We start from the raw sequence: 25,227 nt of genomic DNA, 5'->3' as shown, positions 1-25,227 counted from the left end.
TCTTAGGCAATATGGTGTCAGTGAGTCATGAAATACTGCCGGTGAGCCCATTTAGTGAGTTGGGAAAGATGTTATCCTGGGCTGGGTGGCGTTGGCAATGACGCTCTGGGGAATGGCTGAGGCCCCAGCCCCCATCTTACTGTTTGCAAAGACGAGACTGTAAATCAGCACAATGTGTGCATTTGAGAGTTGCTGTTTGGAGATACAGACTGCATTTCGGTTTGTAGTCATCATCACGTTTGTTCTGAAGAAGTCCTGTCACCAGCACAGCTGCACAGAATCAGGGGTAAATCTGTCATTTTGGCCAGTCTTCCTCTGGTCCCTCTCTCTTCGATGGATTCCCTGACAAATCCTTAGGCATGTGTTAGATTTGGGCTCTGTTGTTTGCCACAGAAATGTGTATGTGGCCTCTTAGGAAAGAGGAGTGACCCTCTGCCTAAATCATCATGAAGCATCTATTCCGGGCATGCATTGTGGAGTTAATGGAAGAGATGGAGATCTAATCAGCTTGCCATCGTCTCTAACTCCAGACTCTGATGCTCACAAAATTCTGTATATGTGCCTCAGTCAGTTCGATGGGAATAGTGGAGAAACAGAGAACAAATGTCCCATCCCATATGTTCTATCTAAAGGAGGCAGCTTCTCCTTAGCCGCAGTCATTTTTTTTCTCTGCAATAGTACAGGCTCTGCATTGTCAGATTTTCTGGTATTTCAAAAGAAACTAAAAATCCAGATTTCTGTGAGGATATTCATTATGATGATACAAATATGCGTGTATATGTGTGTGCATGAGCACATGCACACATGCGCGTGCACACACACAGAGACACTACACATGATCGAACACATCATTAGTCTAAGGGTCACCAGTTTATAATCTTTACTCTAAAGAGAGAGCCAGACATGGTGTCTTATGCCTATAATCCCAGCACTTTGGGAAGCCGAGGATGGTGGATCAGCTGAGGTCAGGGGCTTGAAACCCGCCTGGCCAACGTGGCGAAACCCTATCTCTACTAAAAATACAGAAATTAGCTGGACATGGTGGCGCACACCAGTAGTCCCAGATGCTCAGGAGGCTGAGGCAGGAGGAGCGCTTGAACCCAGGAGGCAGATGTTGCAGTGAGCCGAGATCCTTTCACTGCACTCCATCCTGAGCCATAGAGTGAGACTGTCTCAAAAAAAAAAAAAAAAAAAAAAAGTCTATAAGTATTTCCAAATTAGTGTTGGAGAGTCTATCCATTTTGGGTTTTCTTTCCCTGTTTATCTCAAAAAGACCCATGTTTTGAAAGTTTACGTATTACCAGAAAACCAGCATTATTCACAGTCTTTATATGCTTAAGAAGTTTTCATGGAGATCTCAAAACACTCTTAGTCTTAATTCACTTTTAAAAAATTGGAGTGTATGTCATTCTACAGTTTAGGGAATTAATGGTGAGAAAAGCAAGCCAGACAGTTATCTTCAGATTAAGCAACACAGAAAGTGCACTCTAATGACCTAGGAGGTTTCATTCATGTTTTATGGAATGAGAAGTGTGGTGAATCTTTCTTCTTTTTAACACAATGAACCTGCAACCGAGGAAGAAGGCCTAGGTGATCCTCCTGGCTCGAGCAGGAGGATGGTGAAGAAATAGTGTGGTGGTGGTAAAACTTGTAATGAAGGTGAAAGAGAAAACAGAAAAGAAGGAAGAAGGAGGTTTTTCACAGCTCAGGCATGAATTGGGAGATCCCTGTCCGGTGGGACCCACAGTCTACTTAATAAAGAAGATTGACTCCAAGCCATGCCACCTTCCCCCAGCCCAACAGTAAAAAGCAAACACACCCAAACAAACAGAAACCACATGTTCCTGCAGCTCTCGGGAGCTGACCAGGTCTTCCAGAGGAAGTTCAAAGCCTGCTCTTGCATGCTTCATCCAGCTTTTCTGCAAAGTGGAGGCCCTAGCAAGAAGCAAAGGCAGACAGATGGTGTCCCGCAGACTCTCCCTCAAGCCCTTTCATCTCTCCTCTCGCTATTAATTCATCTGTTTGGATGGCTACGTTCACGCATGGAAACAAGATGAATAATAATGAGGTTTTTAATAACTCCCTGCATTTGCATTCCTAGTTACTCTTTACATGGTTCTAGCTGATTAAAATGAATCATTTACATAATTAACATATGGTTATAGTGTTGGCTTTAATATGCTGATTATCTCTATACTTTTGTCTGGAGTCAATTGGATTCTAACTGTAACAATTGTTTGAAGTGAGACTAGTTTATTCCTGGGAGGATGGAGGGGCTATTTGCCATGGTGTCTGATTAGCAATAGCACACCTTTCCAACAAGTTTGTTGTGCTTCTGTTTTGTAATGTGATTGAAAAATAAGTAAATAATAATAATAATGCAATGATCATAATAGCTCCCATTAATTCTGGGACAAGTACTGTCACTTCCATTATCTCACATTTTTCCAGCCAGCCTGCAAAGCAGCAAGGCTTATCCCCACTTTACAGAGGAAGAAACTGAAGCTTGGAAATGTTAACGGGCTTGCTTGAAGCCATAATGCTGTTATACGTCAGAGTCTGGAGATAGGCTTTTTCATCCCAGAATTCATACTTTTTAATCACTCTAAGTCAGCTTCTGAACCTTGAGACTATTGACATTTTCAAGCATGGCACTATTGATTATGGCCAGAAAATTCTGTTGTTGAAGGGCTTCCCTGTGTACTGTAGGACAATTGGCAGCATCCTTGGACTCCTCCCTGTGGATGCCAGTAGCACCCCTTCCCTCATTGTGACAACCAAACATTGCCATTGTCCCCTGGGGAGGGGAATGGAGCAAAGTTGTCATTGATTGAGAACCACTCCTCTATGTTATTTTCTTGGTGCACATTAAGACAAAATACTAAGAAGCAGACATGTTATCTAGGTTGGTCTATCGGTGATGTGTAACTAGGGTCTAACTACAGTAATGGTATTTGGAGGTAGATTGTGATGTATGTGACTCCTGTAACTGATCCTGACTTGTCCAATTATATCTGCCAGGAATCACTGTATTTTTCAATCAAAGCGATCTTTGTTTTTTATCAACTCAGATAAGTTCTGTTTCCCTCACTTTCCCTTCTTCCCCCCCGTTTCCTCCCCACTCTTTTTAACTCCTCTAAAGGACATGCTTGATATTTTCACATATTCTGCCTTACAGAGTTCATAGCATGCATTTCAGGATACCATTTTCTCATTAGCAGACCCTAGGCATGGGTGCCATCAGCTATGATCTGATTATCTTGCTAGTTCATACTGAATTTGAAAGGGACTTGTGAAATAGTGGCCAATTTTCCTGTTTAGGTACCCGAGGTTTTGGAATGTGAGTGCTTTCTGAACATTCAGGCATATCTGAAACACATTTTTGCTAATTGCAGGACTGTTGTCCACAATTAGTCTTTGGTAGGCATGATTAATTGCAAAGAACACTGACATTTTTGCATAAAATGCTTGAGGTCAAAAAGAAATGGAGAGAAATGGTGACTGCAGCCAGGGTGAGTGGAATACTAATGTGTGGTGACCCCAGAAGTAAAGCCCCATTTGGGAAATTGCAGCATCAGCAGGACAGGTATTTTATTGGGACGGATGTCTCTGTATTTTTGACTTGCCTATATTCTGTTCTGCTCTCCTCTAAGCACCTTTAGTTTTACAGAGGTTTTCAGAAGCCTTTCTGATGTTTTCATAAATGCCAAGGCCTGGTTTTTCCTCTCCTTCTGCCCTTCTCCCTTCCAACCGGGCCCCATCACTTGAAGCTCAGAATTTACTTCTTTAACGTAACATTTGTGTGTTGTATGTGTCCCAGGAAGAATCAAGAGGTAAACACATGTGCCACAGTCCCACCACTGAGATTAACCAGTACACTTTTTTTTCTGCTTAAAGTGGTACATGCCCGTGATTAATAATTCGAATGATACTAGCAGAGGAAGAGGCGAAATGAAGTCCATCTCCAAATCTTTGATCTAACTAAAGCTAATCAGCATCAGTGGCCATTGGGGAGAGAAAAAAGCACCATTGTTTATAGATATGCACATATATGGCCAGGCGCGGTGGATCATGCCTGTAATCCCAGAACTCTGGGAGGCCGAGGCAGGCGGATAACCTGAGGTCAGGAGTTTGAGACCAGACTGGCCAACATGGTGAAACACTGTCTCTACTAAAACTACAAAAATTAGCTGGGTGTGGTGGCAGGTGCCTATAATCCCAGCTACTCAGGATGCTGAAGCAGGAGAATCGCTTGAACCCAGGGGGCGGAGGTTGCAGTGAGCCGAGATCACGCTACTGCATTCCAGCCTAGGCAACAAGAGCAAAACTCCATCTCCAAAAAAGAAAAAAAGGTATGCACATATATGATACATACATGTGTATACAGGTATATGTTGTTTTCACATAATAACAAAAACCACATCAGACTAAATGCCCTGTGTGACTTTATCATGTTTTATTTCACTTGATAATATGCCATGGAGCCTTCTTCAGTTTTTCTACACTAGGTGGCTGTGACATACCTTATTTAAGTCATTCCCTTAATTCCTTTTTTTTTCGTTGTAAACATTAATGCCACACATGAATATACTGAGTTATCTGATAGAGATATACAAATAAAACACTTAGGCCGGGCGCGGTGGCTCAAGCCTGTAATCCCAGCACTTTGGGAGGCCGAGACGGGCGGATCACGAGGTCAGGAGATCGAGACCATCCTGGCTAACATGGTGAAACCCCGTCTCTACTAAAAATACAAAAAACTAGCCGGGCGAGGTGGCGGGCGCCTGTAGTCCCAGCTACTCGGGAGGCTGAGGCAGGAGAATGGCGTGAACCCGGGAGGCGGAGCTTGCAGTGAGCCGAGATTGCACCACTGCACTCCAGTCTGGGCGACAGAGCGAGACTCTGCCTCAAAAAAAAAAAAAAAAAAAACAAAAAACACTTATATGGGCCCTAGTTACTTCTTACTGCCATGTTAATTTCCTAGCAGTGTGATTGCTGGGTTCAAAAGCTGGTGTCTCATAACTTACATTTTAAAGATGTGATTCAAAACTTACTTCCTACTGTCTATAATGCTACTCAATTCACATCACTTTCTCACCATCAGTACAGACATCCTATTTGGGTCTCGGAGCTGGAGTTCACATAAGGATGAGTAACCACTTCACACTTCAGATTCCATGAGAGCGGGATCATATCAGTACTAGCAGGCTCTAAAGGACACAGTGTTCACCCTGCTTAAGATCAGACAACTGCCTAGTCTGTGCCAGGCGTCTCATATTTGCCTTTGTAATACGATTTTGCTTGAAGTTCTCCTTATGCCTCTTTATTTGTTTTCTTTATTTGTATTGACAAGTTAGAGTGTAAGCTCATTGAAGGCTGTGGCCATGTACAGAAAGAGAAGTCACATCTTCTGCCAACCCTGATTGATTAGTAGTGGCTGTTAGGAGCTCTGTCTGGAGAAGGGTGGCATCTGACTCAGGAAGGAGGAGTTTCAGAATCAATTCATAATGTCTGCTAAGTGCACAAATGGTGGAGGAGCAGCCTGTGTACCTGGTATTCTTTTTCCATTCTTCCGTAATAAATTAGGATGATTATTATTACGTTTATTGGGGGCTTACCGAGAATTTTTGTATCACTCTGAAAAGCCGCAATGGGAAAAGGAGAAGAGAGGCAGAAAGAGAGGGAGGAAGAGAAGAAGGAAAAGAGAACAGCAGGAGACAGAGAGAGAGAATTTATACTCAAATACACAAAGAGTATTTTGCTTCTAGGTGGCTTTGAGCTTTTCTATAGTTTTGAAATTTATAGAATTTTAAAAACATAGAAATGGCATTACTTTTAATTGTAGAAACTACGATTAGTTTTGCACCAACCCAAGGAACATATGTTACATTTGAAATTAGAACATAAAGATCACAATACATGTTATAATGAAGACAGTCTTGAAGCAAAGCTACAGGTACCATTAAGAGGCACAGTGATCCTGAGCTGGGAAATGGAGGGCAGTTCTGTGTCATTTTACAGTGGCTCAGTTTTGTGAGACCACTAAGTGAAGTGCGTTTTCTTTTTTTTTTTTTTTTTATTATACTTTAAGTTCTAGGGTACATGTGCATGACGTTTATATCATGTATAACTCCCCAATGCAATCCCTCCCTCCTCCCCCCTCCCCATGATAGGCCCCAGTGTGTGATGTTCTCCTTCCCGAGTCCAAGTGATCTCATTGTTCAGTTCCCACCTATGAGTGAGAACATGCGGTGTTTGGTTTTCTCTTCTTGTGATAGTTTGCTAAGAATGATGGTTTCCAGCTGCATCCATGTCCCTACAAAGGACGCAAACTCATCCTTTTTGATGGCTGCATAGTATTCCATGGTGTATATGTGCCACATTTTCTTAATCCAGTCTGTCACAGATGGACATTTGGGTTGATTCCAAGTCTTTGCTATTGTGAATAGTGCCGCAATAAACATACGTGTGCATGTGTCTTTGTAGTAGAGTAATTTATAATCCTTTGGGTATATACCCATGACCCAGTGATGTGCGTTTTCTCCTGGCAGAATAGGTGGTGTTAATCTCCAGTCCCTTTGTAATAAATGCTGGACTGTGAACAGGAGATGGCCAAAAGAGAATGCCCAGGCAAGCCTTAATCTTTAAGAAGGTCCACAGCCAGTCTATAACTGTCAGAGATGACAGAGGAACTAGGCCTTCTGCTTTTTCGCTCAGAATAGGAAATGGGGTCTGACCTGCGTCGGCAGCAATATTTGCAATGGTCAATTATTGCAGTTGATCATTGCAATAATTGATTGTTGCAGGGGACCAGCTCTTTGTACCGGTGTTGGGGAAGACACCAGGCCCCACACTTTGGGGCCTGGAAACGTTCACGGAGCAACTTTTTTCAAGAAAAGGGACACGTTCACGTTTTTAAATGCTCAGCTTCCCGTGAGAGAGAGTTTAGGTACATTCTGATTCCACTCAAATCTTGGCTTATAACTTAGGCTCCTCGTAGCAGCCCTTTGCAATGAAACTATATCACTTTTGAAGCTTAGCAGATGGGAATTGTCATAAATGATATTTTAGTCACAGATATGAGCCATAAAACTTGAAAGATAAAGTATCTTTCTGAGACACACATGGAGAGGCAGATAGACCCAGATACAACGCGAGCTTTTCTGCTGCTCTGATGGCATGGAACGAAGGGCCACCAATAGGCTCTTTATTGCAAGTGCCGGGGTTTGCAGATGATGTGGAATAGTGGGAATGACATGGAGCATGAATTTGGGGGATTCAGTATGGGGTCAAACATTTGCCATCCTGTGGAATCACATTCCTTATCTTTTTCTGAGCCTCCGTGTGTTCGCCGTGTAAGGGGAATGGCGGAATGTCCTTCTTAAGGTGTTTGGCACAATACAGATAAACACTAAATAAATATTCCTGTCTATCCTCCCTACAACATTCCCCTCAAATGAATGTGCTGCTTATTTCTAGTTATGCTGGATTATTCTGCTGAGTTGAATAATTCATTAGGGCTTGAGTTCCGAGATATGGCGTAACTGTATCCAGCAGACTGTAGCCTTAAGCCAATATGTATATTAATGCTTTTTACTCAAGGAATATACCTGGCTCTTAGCAATCCTAACCCCACCTCCACATTTTTAACCTGACAGGAAGATTAATTTGCATGAGACGAAGGGGTGATTGTCATGTCCAAACTAAAAACAAAAAAAAACAAAAAATGACAGGAATCTTCTAGAAATACCTAAACATTCCCTCTTTTGTCTTCAACACATACTCGGTCCTCTTCTTGTGCTCCCAACAGTTTTTTTATGGCTTTGTTTTCACAGCATCAAGATATCTTGGCAACCTAGAGTTACCGCCATGGGGTTTGGCCACCATATCTCAAACAACTGGGTATTTTGAAATAGCTGATGATAGCATGCTTTTCATTCCATCCAGAAAGGGTCTCTTCCATGACCTGCCAGCACTAGTATTTAAAGGCCTTAGCACTTACAAATTTAAATGGAGCCTGGAGTAATTTAAATTAATGTGTACAACATCTATCTTGGTGAGAGGAGATGTAGAGATATTATCCGTTTATGCCCATCTGGCTTTATTAGAGTAGATAAGCATACGTTTAAGGAGGAGAAAGAACAGTTTTGGTTTCTGCTATGTTTCAGACATTATGCTAGCCATTTCGCATTATCCTTCTTAATCTTTTCAGTAACGTTGGGAGATTAATATCATTATCCCTATCCTGTGATAAAGATTCTGAAGATCAGAGAAGTACATCGTTTCAGTGACCAAATCACTATTAAATGACAAAGTCTGTATTCAAAGACAGGACAGCCTCATTCCAAAAGTACTTCTATCCCGTCTTATGAGTCTCAAGGTAATACCAGTCTGTGTTTGTACTTCTGATAATTATAGCAATATCTACTTAGGATAAATTAAAATGGAATATCCAGAAACCCCATTTTACTGGTAAGAGTATCAAGACAAATGAGTGGTTATAGAATCTCGATCCAGGAAAGAGAGACCTGCATTGGGCTCCCACATGTTACGAGAGATTTTTTTTTTAAAGCATCAGATGTTTTGGGTGTACCCAGCTGTTCTTGAGTGCATTTGACAAATGGGTTTATACTCTTCTTGATTCCCTAGTTCTTCCCAAAAGGTGGATAGGGGACTCACATAAGCAGTAACTGAAAGTCATTCTGTGTTACAATTCTGTATACCTTATTGGTTTAGTCAAATTTGTCCTGAGAGCACCTTGCCTATAAATAAATATAGTGACAAATAAAATGAATGATCTCTCTGGGTTCCTCTCCTACTCTCTCCCCCCATGCTTTAATGAATCATTTAAATCTACTTTGTAATTATGACACTAGCAACATTTTTATGTTGGTACTACTTGGGACAAGTAATATTTGATATGAGCTACTTTGCAAAGGCAAGACCTTGTGCCTATGTCCTGCCTTAAATGTGAAGTGAAGGGGAAACGTATATTCAAGAACTAGAGCCATTGGTGGGCCAAATCCCCATCCCACAAGCCAGGGAATGGGATCTTGTGCCAGACACTCAGACATGAGCTTTGGTTGTATTTTTTGTTGTTCTAAAAAAGCGCATTGTAAAACAAGGGGGTATACATTTCTAAGGCACTTTTCTAAAACAATATGAGATAATACAAATATTTAGTAAGCAAGGAATCATTGCATTTTTGGAACATATATGTGTATGAGCTATGTCAATATATATATTGATGTGACACTGTGAAAGCTGTTTTAGATGAAATTCTGATAAACAGCATTATATTGGCACTTACTGGCTCTTAATCCCATTCTATTAGCAGCTCAGCTTTATTAAAATTTCTCGACTGTATTCCCTGTGAAATCATTTTATTTCACATCGCTAATGTATGACTCAACACAGCATCCCCTTTGAGGTGATCCAGGACTTTCATCCCCATTTCACAGATAAGCATTGGAGATAAGAACAGGTTAAGTGATTTTTGCCTGAGGTCAGACATGCTGGGGGAAAGATTAGAAATTGGTGAGTGCTTAACGTGGCTCTGCGTCTGTGATAAGTGCCTACATTCAAATTTTCCAACCTTGGAGTTTTCTGGGTTAGACCTCCAGCTAGCTATCAGGGGACGTCATGTTATGTAATTAATTACAACTATAATTATCTTGGTTTCTGGGTCATTTAAAGATCGTCAGTGCATTTTGTTTTCATGGTTCATGCAGCAAAGGAATTTTTTTTCTGAAGTACAAGTATAATTAATCCAGGTTTTAGACTCTTAAATAACCAGAAAGTTTAAACATCAGTGTAGAAACTGAGTTCATCTTGGCTGATGTGCCTTGCAGTAGAGATGGGTAGAATTCAGAGCTGTTAAAAGCAGTGGTCATCTCTCGTGAAACATAAAACTTCTCTACCAGTGTCTGGGTTTCCTAGGAGGTGCCCAGTGCATAGACCCATGTTGTATGAGTGACTGGCCTCATGCAAGAGGTAAACATAGTATCCTTTTATGTCCCTAAGCATCATGTGGTTGCTTGGAAAAGCAGTGATTTCCATAGGTCCCTATAAAGATTTCTACAAAACAGATGGAAGATATAAATGTTTAAAGTTAAAGAGCTTTCAGTTTCCACTTTTTTTTTTTTATGATATCTTACATGAAGGTAATCTATTCAGGAAATTACCTTTTATATCAGTTTAAACGAACTTATTTAGATAAAATAAAATACCAGTTTAAATCATTCTTGACTTTGTTCTATTTCATTCATGGAGATTTGCTTGACAGGAAGTGCTCTGGCATATGTCAGTGACCTCCAGTGCTCCTAGAGCAAATGATATTGGGGCGCAGGCGGTCAGTATCACCCATGTGAGGTGGTGGCATGCATTTATGTGCTGAACCAATTAGCAGACAGCTCATTCACAAGAACCAGTCCTGTTTACCTTCTTCATATGTCATTATGGGTGACACACAGGAAGAGTTTCTGAAGAATCATTTCATCATTAAGATATATTCAATATGACAGCTTGGCTAACACATCAATCATTTGGAAAAAAATTACTGTAGTCACAGCCTAAGGAGAATTTAAACCCTTGTGCTTTGAAATCTGTATTTTCAGGGCAGGAAAAAATGTTTTAGAACTGTCTATGGCATTATTCTTTATCAGTATAACTTTATAGCACTTGAATGTCTGAAAGATGATTCATTCATTTATTTGTATATTCATTAATTCATTCCACATATGTTTATATAGAACCTCTCTGGGATCTAAGAACAATTTCAGGCACCAGAGACATAGGGGTAAACAAGACGTCTAGGTCTCTGCTGTCTCAGAACTTAAATTTAGTGGGAGAGATAGGTAGTAAACAAATAAGAAGGAATTGAGAGTAACAAGTGCGATGAAGTGAAATATACCAGGTGATGAAATAGTGAATAGGGGATTGATGCTCCTATAGTTTGGAGATTCAGGGAAGGTTTAAGGAGGTGACATTTTAACTGGGACAGGAAAGAAGACAGCCAGGGAAGTATGGAGAAGAAGAACATAGGGAACAGAATGTGCAAAGTCTCTAAAGTTAGAATAAGCTTGGCATGCCTGAAGAAGAGGAAAGAGGCTTGGGTGGCTAGAGGATTCTAATGGAGAAGTAGGAGGCAGAAAAGAGTAATTGAGAAGTAGATCAGTCAGATAGAGAAGGACTTTGATGGGTGGCAGAGTAAGGCAGTATGAGCTTTATGGTTGCTGAGTGGGAAGTTGTTATGTCATGCAGGAAGCTGCGATGAGCGTGTGCACAAACCATCTCCTATCTTGAGTCTTTTCCTCCTGAAGTCAGGGAGGATTGGGAGACAAGGGAAATGTAGTGGTGATGACGAAGCTTCTGTCTTTCAAGGTCTAAGGTTTAGGGAATGAGAATATGTGTTTGCTAGCCAGACCTCACCAAGCCAAGCTCCCTGGAGAGTCCCTGACAAGGATGAGGTGGAACAGTGTTAGCGAAATCCATTTCATCCCAGAACTGCTGTCTTCCAAGCCTTCTGAGCTGGCTGCTACTTGTGTAACATTTCTGTCTTGGGTGATTTTCCAACTGGATATGTCATTTCTGCCAAGCCAGTGGCAGCTCCAACCTAGGGATGCTTTTAATTTGGGACATGGTGGTGGAGAAGAATTAGGCTCATTGTTTTTCTTCCTTTTTTAATGAAGAATGCTTGGTACAAATTCAGTTTTGACCTTGCAGTATAGGCTTTTATTTCCCAGGCACTTCCTTTTTCCCTGCCTCCGCCAAAGCTGGTGAGCTTTCTGCTGTTTTTCTCAATGGCTGATCTAAGTACTGCGGAACACGAACACTCTTGTTGGGCATCCTGCAAAGCCAGCCTCATTCCTTGACCATTCCTCTTGCAGGGCACAGGAAGGACCTTCCAAAGAAGTGGGGTGGTGTCTTATTAAGTGGCAATAATGAAGGACTTCTGTGGATTATCACTGTTTCACCAGAAGACACAACAGGAGGGCAGACAGACCTTGAAGGACATCCCACCACCGACATTTAGAATCTGGTGGACTGCAAGCTTAGTTATCTACTCTGTAAATGCAGTTACTTTATCTGCGACCTGGCAATATTAACAGTACTTATCTCATAGAAATGTGGCACTGGGTATGCTTCTGGCCAGTCATAAACATTTAATAATGGCAGCCAATGTCATCACTCGTTGTTAATAGTAGGAGTAGTAGTAAACTCTCTTTCCTGTCAAGGTTAAGGGGAGTGTTTGGAAGAGAAAAAGAGCTGAGACTGAATGAAGTTTAGGTTTTTGATTTCACCATAAACTCAAGCGTTTCAATGGTAACTCTGTCCTGCCTCCTTCTGTCCAAAAAAGTATCTTATTTTTAGACTGTTTTAAAATAATAATATCTGATGGAGGAAACAAAAATACTTCAGTAATAGCCTAATTGGAGAGAATAAGAAAATAGAACACTTGTGTGCAATGGAATACTAGAAAGCAGTGGGAATAGATACATTGGTGCTTTATATACGAAAAATGGCTTCTGCCATTGTGACTGTGGATAATTTACTCAAAAAATTAAAATATACAGGGGTTTTCATACTCTCTGCTGTTCAGAAGTGTGTACATACTTGGAAAACATATATATAGACAAAAAAGAAACTCAAAATTCAAAATATTGTCTCTTGTAGAGGTGAGGCAGAGGAATACATCTCAGGAGGGTTTCAGCCAGGAGATTTAGCCACACTAAAATTATTTCTTAAGCTCGGTCATATCTACAGGAATATCGTCCTTTTCCCCCTTCCTCCCTTCTTCCCGCCTTCCCGCCTTCCCACCTTCCCTTCTTCCCTTCTTCCCTTCTTCCCTTCTTCCCTTCTTCCCTTCCCTTCCCTTCCCTTCCCTTCCCTTCCTTTTCCCCTCTGTGCTCTGGAATCTGTGTTTGCTGAGCAGGAAAAAATGCTTTACAATTGTCTATGGCATAATTCTTTATCAGTATAACTTTATAGCACGTGAATGTGTGAAAGGTGATTCTTTCATTTATCTGTGTATTCATTACTTCATTCCACATATATCCTCTCTTCTCTTTTCCTCTCCTATCTTTCCTTCCTTCTTTCTCTTCCTCTTCCTTTTTTCTCTTCCTTCCTTCTTTCCCCTCCTTTCCTTTTATTTTTCTTTCTAGGTAGAGTCTTGCCTTATCACCCATCTGGGGTACAGTGGCATCATCATAGCTCACCTCACAGCCTTGGCCTTCTGGACTTAAGCAATCCTCCTGCCTCAGTCTTCTAAGTAGCTAGGGCCAAAGGCATACACGACCACAGTTGGCTAATTTTTTTAAAAGAAAATTTTAGAAAAGGATGTCTTGCTCTGTTTCACAGGCTGGTCTGGAACTCTTGGCCTCAAGCAGCCCTCTGACCTCAGCCTCCCAAAACACTGAGATTACAGGTGTGAGCTACTGTGCCCAGCCAGTATTTGTGTTTTTCTATATGCCTTTTGGCATGTCTGAACTATATCACAGTATGATTTTAGAGTCAGAAATGCTCAGAGTTTAAAAAATAACCACCTTCACCACATAGAATTGTATAAAATAAAAAATGTCTTTTTCTCCTTCCTTTCCTCCCTCCCCCATCATTTAATAATTGTTTAGTACCTATCTTTCCAGATATTTCCTGTGCACGTTAAAAAATATACACATTTAGAACATAGACGCTTAATGTAAGTGACTTTGTGTCTATGACTGTGTTACCACTTAAAAATAGTATGTAAGCTTTTCAGTGTTGGCACATATAAATTATCTACTTCAGTCTTAACATCTGTCTGGTAATCATCTTTCAATGTACTGTAATTTAAACAACCAGTTTCCCTATTGATAGACATTTGTATTTAAAAAAAGAAAACAAAACAAAAACCAAGAACCACTGTTTCCAAACTCTGGTCTGCTTTCAATTCAGACACTGGCAGCAGCTCACACCACTGATCATCCAAATGTTTTGTCTTTGCTAGGACAAAATCCCAGCCGTTTCATACAACTGTTTTCGTTTGCACCTGAATGTTCCATGGCCATAGCTACAGCTAGAAATCCATTCTCTAGGGGAAAATAAGAAATGTAATAATAAACTTAAAATCCCTAATGAGACATTCAGATTTCATAGAAGCAGAGGCCTTTTCCCTCTTGCTAACCTTCTTTTCCAAGATGTTAGTGATTTTCAAGAATCGCAGGCTTTTTAAATGTCCTCCCGAAAGTGTAAAGGGGGAAATGGAGAGAAAGAACAGTATTTTGAGAGTGGGGTTTTGAATTTCCAGACTTCCCAGTGAAAAGAGACAGGTCTATCCAGTGTTCTGTCTTGCATGAAACACTTTCTTGGTATTTTGTCTACATGAGTGTTTAATATTTAGGTCATAGTTTGTAAATACACTGGAGATGTTATGCATCAAACAAACCCAGTCTGGCTTCACAGCAGAGTAAACACACGCAGATAGTTCTAGATGCTTGAACTTCTCCCACGTTAAACTTAAAACGGCCTCTCATCTCAGGGCTTCCATCAAAGGGATTGAGGTCACGTCTCTCAAACCCAGGTGCAAGTGGAAATTTTTATGGGACCTAACTTTTCTTGTTTTCCTTTTTGGCTCATAATATTGCCTTTATTGTGCAAGTAATGCATATAACTTGTGAGAAAAGGTGTAAATACTATATGTAATTAGAAAGAAAACTATATTTGAAATTTAAAATTCTTAAACACACACATAACTCCTATTCTTCATTTCTGAAATTCCTGTTTTCTCAATGATGTATTTGTAAAATATATAGACTACAAAAATGAGTTCATATGTTGTTTACCCTGCCTTTTTTATTATTATTATTGTTTTTTAACAGCTTCACAGTGTTCTATTGCATGAATATACCCTAAAAAGAGGATTTGTTTTTGGCATCAATGCCTGTTCTTCTTCAGTGTTATACATTGTTTTGGGATGTTGCTCTTATTAATTTTCAATTTTTAGTTTATTCGGTAGGAAAAATGCAAACGTACCACCGTGTGGATTTGGAATTTGCAAGTTAGAAATGGTGGGCACACTTTCCCTCTAATGGTTGACGTAGACATTTAGATACTGAATTTACTTTTTATATCAGGGTTTCTCAACCTTGGCAGTGTGGACGCTGGGCTGGATAATTCTCTATGTGGGGACTGCTGAGTGCTTTGTTGGGTGTTTGGTGGCATCTCTGGCCTCTACCTACTAAATGCCAACTGTAGTTCTCCCCACACTATGATGCCCAAAAATGTCTCTAGACTTGGCTCAATGTCCCCTGGGGGGACAAAATGTTTCTTTCTTTGAGAATCCTGTTTTTAAGTGATTGGATTCTTAAGTTGTCTGAAGGATGATCTTTTCTTGTAGCATTTATAAATCAATTGGAAGTTGGTTCTGGATTGCTGCCTAAAGTAAAATTCAACCTATTTTCTGAGAAAACAATATATTTGAGTAAGGACTAATTACCTCTTTTTTATTTCAAGTGACAAAAGCCAATATATCACACTTAGCCACAATGAAGACTCCATTTCAGTAAACTAATTAAACTAATCCTATCTGGACTCATTATTCTCCGTTCCACTAAATATTTTAACACTTGAGATTTATTTCATTTCATAAATTATATCATACTTAAAGCTATCCACAGCCCTCAAGAGTTTATTTTGGACTTTTAAAAAATGTGACTTTAAGCTGCTCTGGAATGTATATTTTTCATATCTTTTCTAGCTAATCATTCACCTTGATTATGACTAATTATTAAACATGATATATGACTTTAATTAAATGAAAGTGCTCAGTTTCTTGTTAGTGCTTATTAAATACTGACAGCGTTACAAAGATAGTACAGCAGAGGAAATGGCATAACTCACCGAATTGATTCCATGTTCTTGCTGTAAGCCAGTGAAGATCCACATTTTAAGAGACCGATTAATGCGCAAGATGGCAAGAACAGTGTTTTTCATAGTTAAAAGGAATTAAAGTCTGTGTCCATCCTGGATTCATTTTCTAACAGAGGATAGCCACATAATTGAAACGTTAATACACATCCCGCTATTTGTACGTACGTTCCAAAGCCAGCATACATTAAATAGAAATTTAGCCCAAGTGCTTCCTGGAGAAGCCAAGAGGAATAATGCTGAAGTACCACTTCAGAGTAAATTGCTCCGTACTTATAAACGTGTAATGCAATTAAATCGAGGAGCTGTAAGCTGCCTACATCGAGTACGTTTAGTTTAGATATTTGCCTTTAGACATCTCCCTGTAAAGGGTTCCACGTTGAAGAGAAAAGAAGGGACAGAGCTGTTCATTAAACTTGACATATGTTAAGCAAGGTCAGAAAATGCCTAAGGAGTAGAGAATTTTCTTTGGCATCTAAAGAAAAAAAAATGCAATATCAAGTTGATCTTAGACCCTGATTCTAGCAGGTATTCATGGTACAGAGTCTTGTTTTGTGCTTCATTCAAGAATGGGAAATTCTTGTTTACCCCATTCTCCAGGATGTGCTTATTTCACATTGCATGCCTGTATCAAATCATCTCATGTATCCCATAAACATACATACCTACTATGTATCCATAAAAAAAATAAAAAAAAAAAACATAAAATGCAACAACACCAGGCATGCATTTTATAAGGTAATGTAACTTCTCTGTTTGGACAGAATCAGGCTCCCCAGTGGAGGAAAAAAAAAAAAAAAAAGCGAATGGCAAATATATTACTGACATTGTTTTAAGTGTTTGAGGTTATGGAGTCTTCACACTGAAATAAATCTCTTGAATTATCTGAGTTTTAGGCTAGCCAGGGCCGAGGTGCCAACTGAATTAATGAAACTTGGAATTCATCTTTTGAGTTTCCAGTGAATATCAGGAAATACTTTCCCTGACACATTGACCTCTTTATTCTCCATTTTCCATTCTCCATGTTGAAAACCATTTCATATTTGAGGGCTGAGAATATGACATCTTCAAGATAAAGAAATTTAAAAGTAAGAGGTCATATTATTCCCGAATTGGCTTAAGTTCCCATTCTGTATATTAAACGCCTCTTCAAAGGGTATTCAGATCCAAGTTACATCGTGCAAAGTAGGTTCAAGTATCCCAAGTATGGCCTCGCGAGGTGGCTCACGCCTGTAATCCCAGCACTTTGGGAGGCGGAGTCGGCCAGATCATGAGGTCAGGAGATCGAGACTATCCTGGCTAACACAGTGAAGCCCCATCTCTACTAGAAATACAAAAAATTAGCCAGGCGTGGTGGCACACGCCTGTAGTCACAGCTACTTGGGAGGCTGAGGCAAGAGAATCGCTTGAACCCAGGAGGCAGAGGTTGCAGTGAGCTGAGATCGCACCACTGCACTCTAGCCTGGGCAACATAGTGAGACTCTGTCTCAAAAAAAAAAAAAGTATGCCAAGTATGAGAAGCATGAGTATAAATACTGGAAAAAATACATATATACATACATTCATCATATATATATGTCGGAGAGATATATATGCTTATCTATGCTTTTCATATACACAGGAAACATACATATATGAAATATATATAAATATGAAAAGCAGGGAAAAGAGACAGTCATTTGGGTGTTCCTGCTGAAAACTTCAGTATGAAAAATGAGGAATATATGGCTCAGGTGCAACAGGCACCTGTGTATTTACACTATTGCAAAAACATGGCTCTCCTAGTATTTTGGTTCTTGAATTTAGCCTTGGAGCTGATACTGAAGATCTGCTTATTGCAGTGGGTTTTCATGCCAGACACAGCTGAGTCTGAATGACATTTCTGCTACTCTGGCTACAGCATCTTGAGCAGTATCATTTATCTATCCATCTGGGCTTTATTTTTCCCATGGGGAAATAAATGAGCTAGGAGGGAGGGGGTCATGGAGTGAACAGGTTTGCAGGCCATGCCAACTTTGGAATTAGTGGAGAGAAGATAAGGTAAATAAGACCATCCTGTAATCACAACCTAGACTTAGACTCGCAACAAATAGAGATGTAAGTCAGGATGACTCTCTCATTCACTCAACTAATATTTATTGAATGCCAACCCCTCTCAGCCACTTGGTATTCAATGGTATAGAGTATGAACAAAATGCTGCTGGCATAGAGTTGACATTCTAGTTGAAAGGAGGTGGCCGGGCGCGGTGGCTCAAGCCTGTAATCCCAGCACTTTGGGAGGCCGAGACCGGCGGATCACGAGGTCAGGAGATCAAGACCATCCTGGCTAACACGGTGAAACCCCGTCTCTACTAAAAAATACAAAAAACTAGCCGGGCGACGTGGCGGGCGCCTGTAGTCCCAGCTACTCGGGAGGCTGAGGCAGGAGAATGGCCGGAACCCGGGAGGCGGAGCTTGCAGTGAGCTGAGATCCGGCCACTGCACTCCAGCCTGGGCGACAGAGCGAGACTCCGTCTTAAAAAAAAAAAAAAAGAAAGGAGGTAAGCAATAAATAACTGTGTAAATTAATATATCGTTAGTGACAGGTGCAAGTCAGATAATTAGAGAGTGGTGGGGAGCTCTAGAAGGGCCCTTATGAAGAGGTAAGTTGACATTTAAGCTGAGCCCCCAATGGCAAATCATGCCGAGGCAGGGAGAAAGAACCTTCCCGAAAATACCCTAAGAGGAGAAGACCTTGGAATTTTTGAAAGACGAAAAGTTCCCCAGAAAATGGGGAGAGGGGCACCAGAGAGCTCTGAGAATTGGGCAAAGGCCAGATCATACAGAGTTTTGTTAACCAAGGTAATGAATATGTGTTTTATATGAATTACAGATGCAGAGATTTGCATTGCACAAAGATGACTGCTTGCCACCTGAAACATAGACCAATGGGGCCTAGGAGAAGAAGGCAGGAGAACAGTTAGGGAGCCGTCTAGGAGTCCACGCAAGGGGTCATAGTGGTTTGAACTGGAAGATGGTTCTGAAACGGAAGGTGAAGGAAATGGAGGTAGCATTGTAGAGAATCAACAGGCAGATCTGGGAAAACCCAGTGAAGGTGAAAGGAGTGAATTAAAATGATTCCAGGATGGAGAGGTTGGGGCTTGGGTGAGTGGTGCCATGGAAAATAATGGAGATGTCTCAAACAGAAGGTAGTGAGTGGGAAGAGCGGGAGTGAGCTTGCAGCAGTTCTAGCAGAAAGGTGAAAGGCCATGGTTATTTGCTAAGACGGAAGATAGATTAGGTGGTGGTCATTTCAGTTGGTCATTGAAACTTGTTTTCAAAACCTGTACCTGGTTTTGATTTCCACACAGACGCGATTGGTAGATGATGTCTCAAAAGGTGGGTTTGTCGTGGTGGTTATTATTGTATGTATGAGAATTTTAGCTTTTCGATTTTTGGGTTTTTTTTCAAGATGGAGTCTTGCTCTATCATTCAGGTTGGAGTGCAGCGGCGTGATCTCGGCTCACTGCAACCTCTGCCTCCTGGGTTCAAGCAATTCTCCTTCTTCAGCCTCCTGAGTAGCTGGAATTACAGGCACATGCCACTATGCCATGCAATTTTTTTGTGTGTGTGTTTTGTATTTTTAGTAGAGATGGAGTTTCGCCACATTGGCCAGGCTGGTCTTGAACTCCTGACCTCGTGATCCACCTGCATCAGCCTCTCAGAGTGGTGGGATTACAGGTGTGAGTCACCATGCGCGGCCAGCTTTTAAGGTTTTTCCACATGCTAAACAAGGCATTGTGAGGACTCTTGGGTTTGAGATCCCAACAGCCCCAAAGATATCAGATGTAGGGCAAAGTGGGTACCTGCATCCCCCATGTTCTTTCCTTCTCACTGAAGTGCTTGGTCTTGTAGTACCGGTCCTTTATTGTACTTTAAGTTCTGGAGTACATGTGCAGAATGTGCAGGTTTGTTACACAGGTATACATGTCCCATGGTGGTCGCTGCACCCATCAACCCATCATCCACATTAAGTATTTTTCCTAAAGCTATCCCTCCCCCGGCCCCAACCCCCTGACAGGCCCCAGTGTGTGATGATCCCCTCCCTGTGTCCATGTGTTGTCATTATTCAACTGCCACTTATGAGTGAGAACATGTGGTGTTTGGTTTTCTGCTCCTGTGTTAGTTTGTTGAGAATGATGGTTTCCAGCTTCATCCATGTCCCTGCAAAGGACATGATCTCTTCTTTGTTATGGTTGCATAGTATTCCATGATGTATATGTGCCACATTTTCTTTATCCAGTCTTTATCATTGATGGGCATTTGGGTTGGTTCCAAGTCTTTGCTATTGTGAACAGTGATGCAATAATCATACTTGTGCATGTGTCTTTATAGCAGTATGATTTATAATACTTTGGGTATATACCCAGTAATAGGATGACTGGGTGTAATGGCATTTCTAGTTCTAGATCCTTGAGGAATCGCCACACTGTCTTGCACAATGGTTGAACTAATTTACACTCCCACCAACAGTGTAAAAGTGCTCCTATTTCTCCACATCTTCTCCAGCATCTGTTGTTTCCTGACTTTTTAATGATCTCCATTCTGATCGGCTTGAGATGGTGTCTCATTGTGGTTTTGATTTGCATTTCTCTAATGACCAGTGATGATGAGCATTTTTTTATGTTTGTTGGCTTCATAAATGTCTTCTTTTGAGAAGTGTGTGTTCATATCCTTTGCCCACTTTTTGATGGGGTTGCTTTTTTCTTGTAAATTTGTTTAATTTCTTTGTAGATTCTGGATATTAGCCCTTTGTCAGATGGATAGATTGCAAAAAATTTCTCCCATTTTGTAGGTTGCTGAAAGAGGCAGTTTTTTGAGTGCTTGCCAAAGACCAGCCATCATGCAAAGCACCTGGCATGCATTATCTTGCTAAATTCGTATAGGATTAGTAAAAAATTCTATGAGCTATGTTCTATTATTATTCTCATTTTATAGATAAGAAAAGTGAGACCCAGATATTTGCCTAATTTCACATAGCTGATAAAGAGAGGATATAGATTCTCTAAGTCAAGAATTGAGGCCGTCAGTCACTGGATCCTACTGACATGATACTCATTCGTATACCCCTGTCTTCCAAATGCATAGATGTACAGTATCTGTCAGTATTGTATCTCCACGGGCCTCGTTTCTTATCAAAATTGCACATTTGCTGGCAAGAAGAGAGTGGCACGTTGATCTCAAACTGTGAAATAAAAGCATGCATCTTCAGAGAGGTTCTTCGAATGTATGGTCAAACATTGCGAAAACTGCTGTGTGTTTGGAAGAAAGATGAAACTGAAAGGTCTTTGGCTCAGGGTGCCATTAGGAATGGTGTCGGTGGCAGCTGTGGGCCGTTATGGTACACATCCTGCATCAACTCCAGGCCTCCCCACAATCCCATGAACAGCAAGGGCCCTCATCTTTGGAATGCTAGAGAAAGCTGAGTACATGTAGGGCTTTGCCATCAGTTTAAAAAGTCTCTGGATTTCCTTGATTGTTTTAATGTGCTAATTTCTTGAGCTTTGTTTTTGTGCTGTCTTTGATTTTCCACTTTCACCTTTATTTTATGTCATTGTTGCAAGGGTGAAAGCATCCCAGAGCTTAATGGCTCTTCTGTTGTTCAGCTATTGTGGGGAAAAAAGAGCGAAGCAAACAAAACAAAACAAGATATTCTTTTTTTGTTTTGTTTTGTTTTTCTTAAATTTAAAGGCAACCAAAAAATTATTTCTGTTGCCTTTGATTAAGATAATATAAACATAATCAGTATTTATTGTGTTTGCATAATCAAAAATGGCAGGAAACTGATCTGAGATTGCATGGAGCTAGAAATGATTAAGCCTGTCCTTCTTAGCAGAGTTCTACAGACACACGAGGTAGGTGTGTTACAGCACTCGATATCCATGATATGTTTGGGAAAATCCTTAGAAGAAACTTGCATCCCTTTCTGGGGAAATTCCTGAATACAAGTGGCAATGAGATACGTGAAAATAATTTTAAGCCGATGAATACTGTCTGAACATGACTATTGCTGGGGTACATAATTCAATAGCTGTAGAGTGAAGTGTGCAGTGTATGGGCTTTGGGATACAACAAACGTGGATTTAAATTCTGCCTGTCCTTTTTATCATTTCTCTGCCTGAGATGACTTGTTTCACCCCCTGCCCTGAGTTTACATCCCCTCAACTGTAAAAGAAAGATAACAACCCTCACCTCATATAGTTCTAGGGAGGACTACATGAGATAATCCACATTCAGGCAGTCCCCAACTTAACAGTGGTTTGAGTTACCTTTTTTTTTTTCTTTTTTTATTGACATTATGAATGACGTGAAACCGTTCTGTTTTTCACATTCGGTACAGTGTTCAGTGAATTCCATGAGATATTCAATACTGTTATAAAATTAGCTTTGCGTTAGATGAGTTTGTCCAACTATAGGCTAATGTAAGTGTTTTGAGTATGTTTAAGGTAGAGAAAACAAAGCTATGATACTCAGCAGGTTAGGTGTATGGAATGCAATTTTGATATAATATTTTCAACTCATGATGAGTTTATGGGGACATAACCATATCGTAAGTCAAGGAAAGCATGCATGCAGAGCTTAATAGAGTGCCTAATACAGAGTAAGTCCTTAAAACCTTTTGTTTACGTGTGATATAAGTTCTTTGGAAAGCCTGAATGAATCGGGGGTATGGCCATATATAGTATGTTCAATGCAGCACCATTCTTTAATAAATTACAAGTTGGTCTATTTCTTTCTTTCTTTTTTCGTTTTTGGAGGCAGAGTCTCACTCTGTCATCCAGGCTGGAGTGCAGTGCCGTGATCACAGCTCATGGCAGCTTTGATTTCTCCAGGCTTAGATGATCCTCTACCTCAGCCTCCTGAATAGCTGGGACTACAGGTGTGTGCCACCACGCCCAGCTAATTTTGGTATTTTTTGTAGAGACGAGGTCTTGCCATGTTACCTAGGCTGGTCTTAAACTCCTGAGCTGAAGTAGTCCTCCCATCTCAGCCTCCCAAAGCACTTGAATTACAGGCGTGAGCCACAGGGCCCAGCCAGATCTATTTAATGTAATGTTGATTGGGGTGTGCTTGCTTCCCCTGAAGCCTGATTCTTGATCTTTGTTCTGCACTCCAGGACCAAAGATATCATTGCTTAATGTTGCAAACAACTCTGGAAGATCCTTACACAATGACTTGCTTTAGCCAAATCCTATGGTGAGGCAAAACATTGCCTAAAAACAATTATAAGCGTGATTGTCATCCAGATATGTTGGGACCCTAGAGAGAAATTCAGAAGACAATCTGGCTGGAGTTTTCAGTATGTACAACAGCAGGCTTAGTTAGGCCATGGAATTATAATTCAGCAACAACACCAATAATGATATTGATGGTTACAATTTCTTGAGTATATAGAATGTTCCCTCTATACTGAAGGCTTTATATGCATACAATATTTATGGCACCCTGCAAAATCCATGAGTCCACTGCCGTTTTCCACTTAAGAAGATGGGGGTTCTATTAGTCCATTCTCATACTGCTATAAAGACATACCCGAGACTGGCTAATTTATAAAGGAAACAGGTTTAATTGGCTCACAGTTCTGTGGGCTGTACAGGCTCTGCTTCTGGGGAGGCCTCAGGAAACTTATAATCATGGTAGAAGGTGAAAAGGAAGTAAGCTTATCTTCACATGGCCAGCAGGAGAGAGGGAGACAGAGAAAGAGAGAGAGAAAGAAAGAAGGGGGAAGTGCTACATACTTTCAAACAACCAGATCTTGTGAAAACTCTATCAAAAGAACAGCAAGGGGGATGTTCACCCCCATGATTCTGTCATCTCCTGCTAGACCCCTCCTCCAACGCTTGAGAACTACAGTTGGAAGTGAGATTTGGGTAGGGACACACAGCCAAACCATATCGGGGTCTAGAAAGGTTAAGCAATTTTCCCATAACAATAGAGAGAATACGTTCCAATAAGTAGTACTTGATCCAAATCTGAGAGACACCCAAACTCATGTTCTTAGCTATGAGATTTCGACACTTGAAGTCAGAAGACTTGGGTTTAAGTTTCAGTTGCTGGGACCTTACTCACATCTTCTAACCTCTCAAAGCCTTGCTCATATCATCTATGCAAAAGAATATTTTCTTCACAAAATTGTAAAGACTGAATGAAAAAATGCACCTAAAGCATCTTCGCGCATCGTAGAAATTATGCAAGTATAAGGTGCCATGTTTCGCATTAACATCTGACCATAGATCATTTTTGGATTATGTGAGGGATGGTGAATTTATAAATTTGGTGATTTTTGATGAAAAGAATCAATATTCTGTCTCTTTACGGAGGAATTAGTGGTTATAAGAACTGACAATCCATTTAGCGATTTGTTTTTCTCAATAGGACACAAAGAGACCATTTTCTTTCCATTTATAAGAATATGTATGTGCTTAAGGGAGGACAGATTCCAACAATCGAGTTCTTTGCTGTGATTTGTACGCCCTGGGGATATGGAGAGTTGGGAATGTAGAAAAATTACAATTAGGGAATAAAAAACATCCAGGGAGAAGGATTTTTTTTTTTTTTTTTTCTGCCTGCTTTGGTTGTGCAGCCAGGAACAGGGACTTTCCTGGAGGGTATGGGGTCTTCCTTGCTGACCTCATGTTTTTTGGAGGTTTATTGGCACTCCTTGTTGTGCCTGTGCCTTCTGCTCCTAGTCCTTAAGAACATAGCTCTTATCCTTAATTGACCTTTTGCACTGAATATGTGACAGTTAATCCACTGTAAGGTTTTAGATAGGCAACATGTCCAGACACTGCCCCCTGCACATGACTAGCCCCAACTCTGTCACACCTTGGTGTTAATCCTATGGGGTAGATTTTCTAGGCCAGTCTCTTTTTAGAATAGCATTTGCTGATGTCCCTCTAAGAGTGTTTTTGGGCATGTGCCCTAGTTTGTAAAAGAAGAGCCCTCATGGAGGTAGAGGAAAGAAGTTTTGGGCTCCAAGATCTCCAACGATATCAGTTGTAGGGCTAGATGGGTACCTGCCTCCCCATGCTCTTCCTTTCTCACCTCAAGAGCTCTGCTATGATTTTCTCCACATGTGGCCTTCCTTTCCTCCCTTTCTTGCATAGCTAACACCCATGTGTGCTTTTGGACCAGTTTCCTTGTCCCGTTCACAAAATTAAAACTTCCTTGACCTCACTGACTTGGTTAAGTACCCTTACTGTGCCACTATAACTTCATGTACCTTCATTTGTAGCTTGCATCATCATTTCAGTTTTACAACTTTTTATGTAATGATTTGATTTA

At 40.7% G+C, this 25,227-nt stretch overlaps 1 protein-coding gene across 9 annotated transcripts in view; it reads left to right on the top strand.

Moving 5' to 3' along the window:
* The window catches only part of RBFOX1 (RNA binding fox-1 homolog 1), a 2,535,170-nt gene that overhangs the window by 2,186,051 nt on the left and 323,892 nt on the right, over positions 1-25,227 (top strand). The gene's annotated exons all lie outside the window — the stretch shown is intronic.

Source organism: Trachypithecus francoisi, unplaced genomic scaffold, assembly GCF_009764315.1.
Source record: "Trachypithecus francoisi isolate TF-2019V2 unplaced genomic scaffold, Tfra_2.0 Lachesis_group15, whole genome shotgun sequence".
Classification (NCBI taxonomy): domain Eukaryota; kingdom Metazoa; phylum Chordata; class Mammalia; order Primates; family Cercopithecidae; genus Trachypithecus; species Trachypithecus francoisi.
Note: the sequence above shows the minus strand (reverse complement) of the source record. Positions and strands in the feature narration are given on the sequence as shown.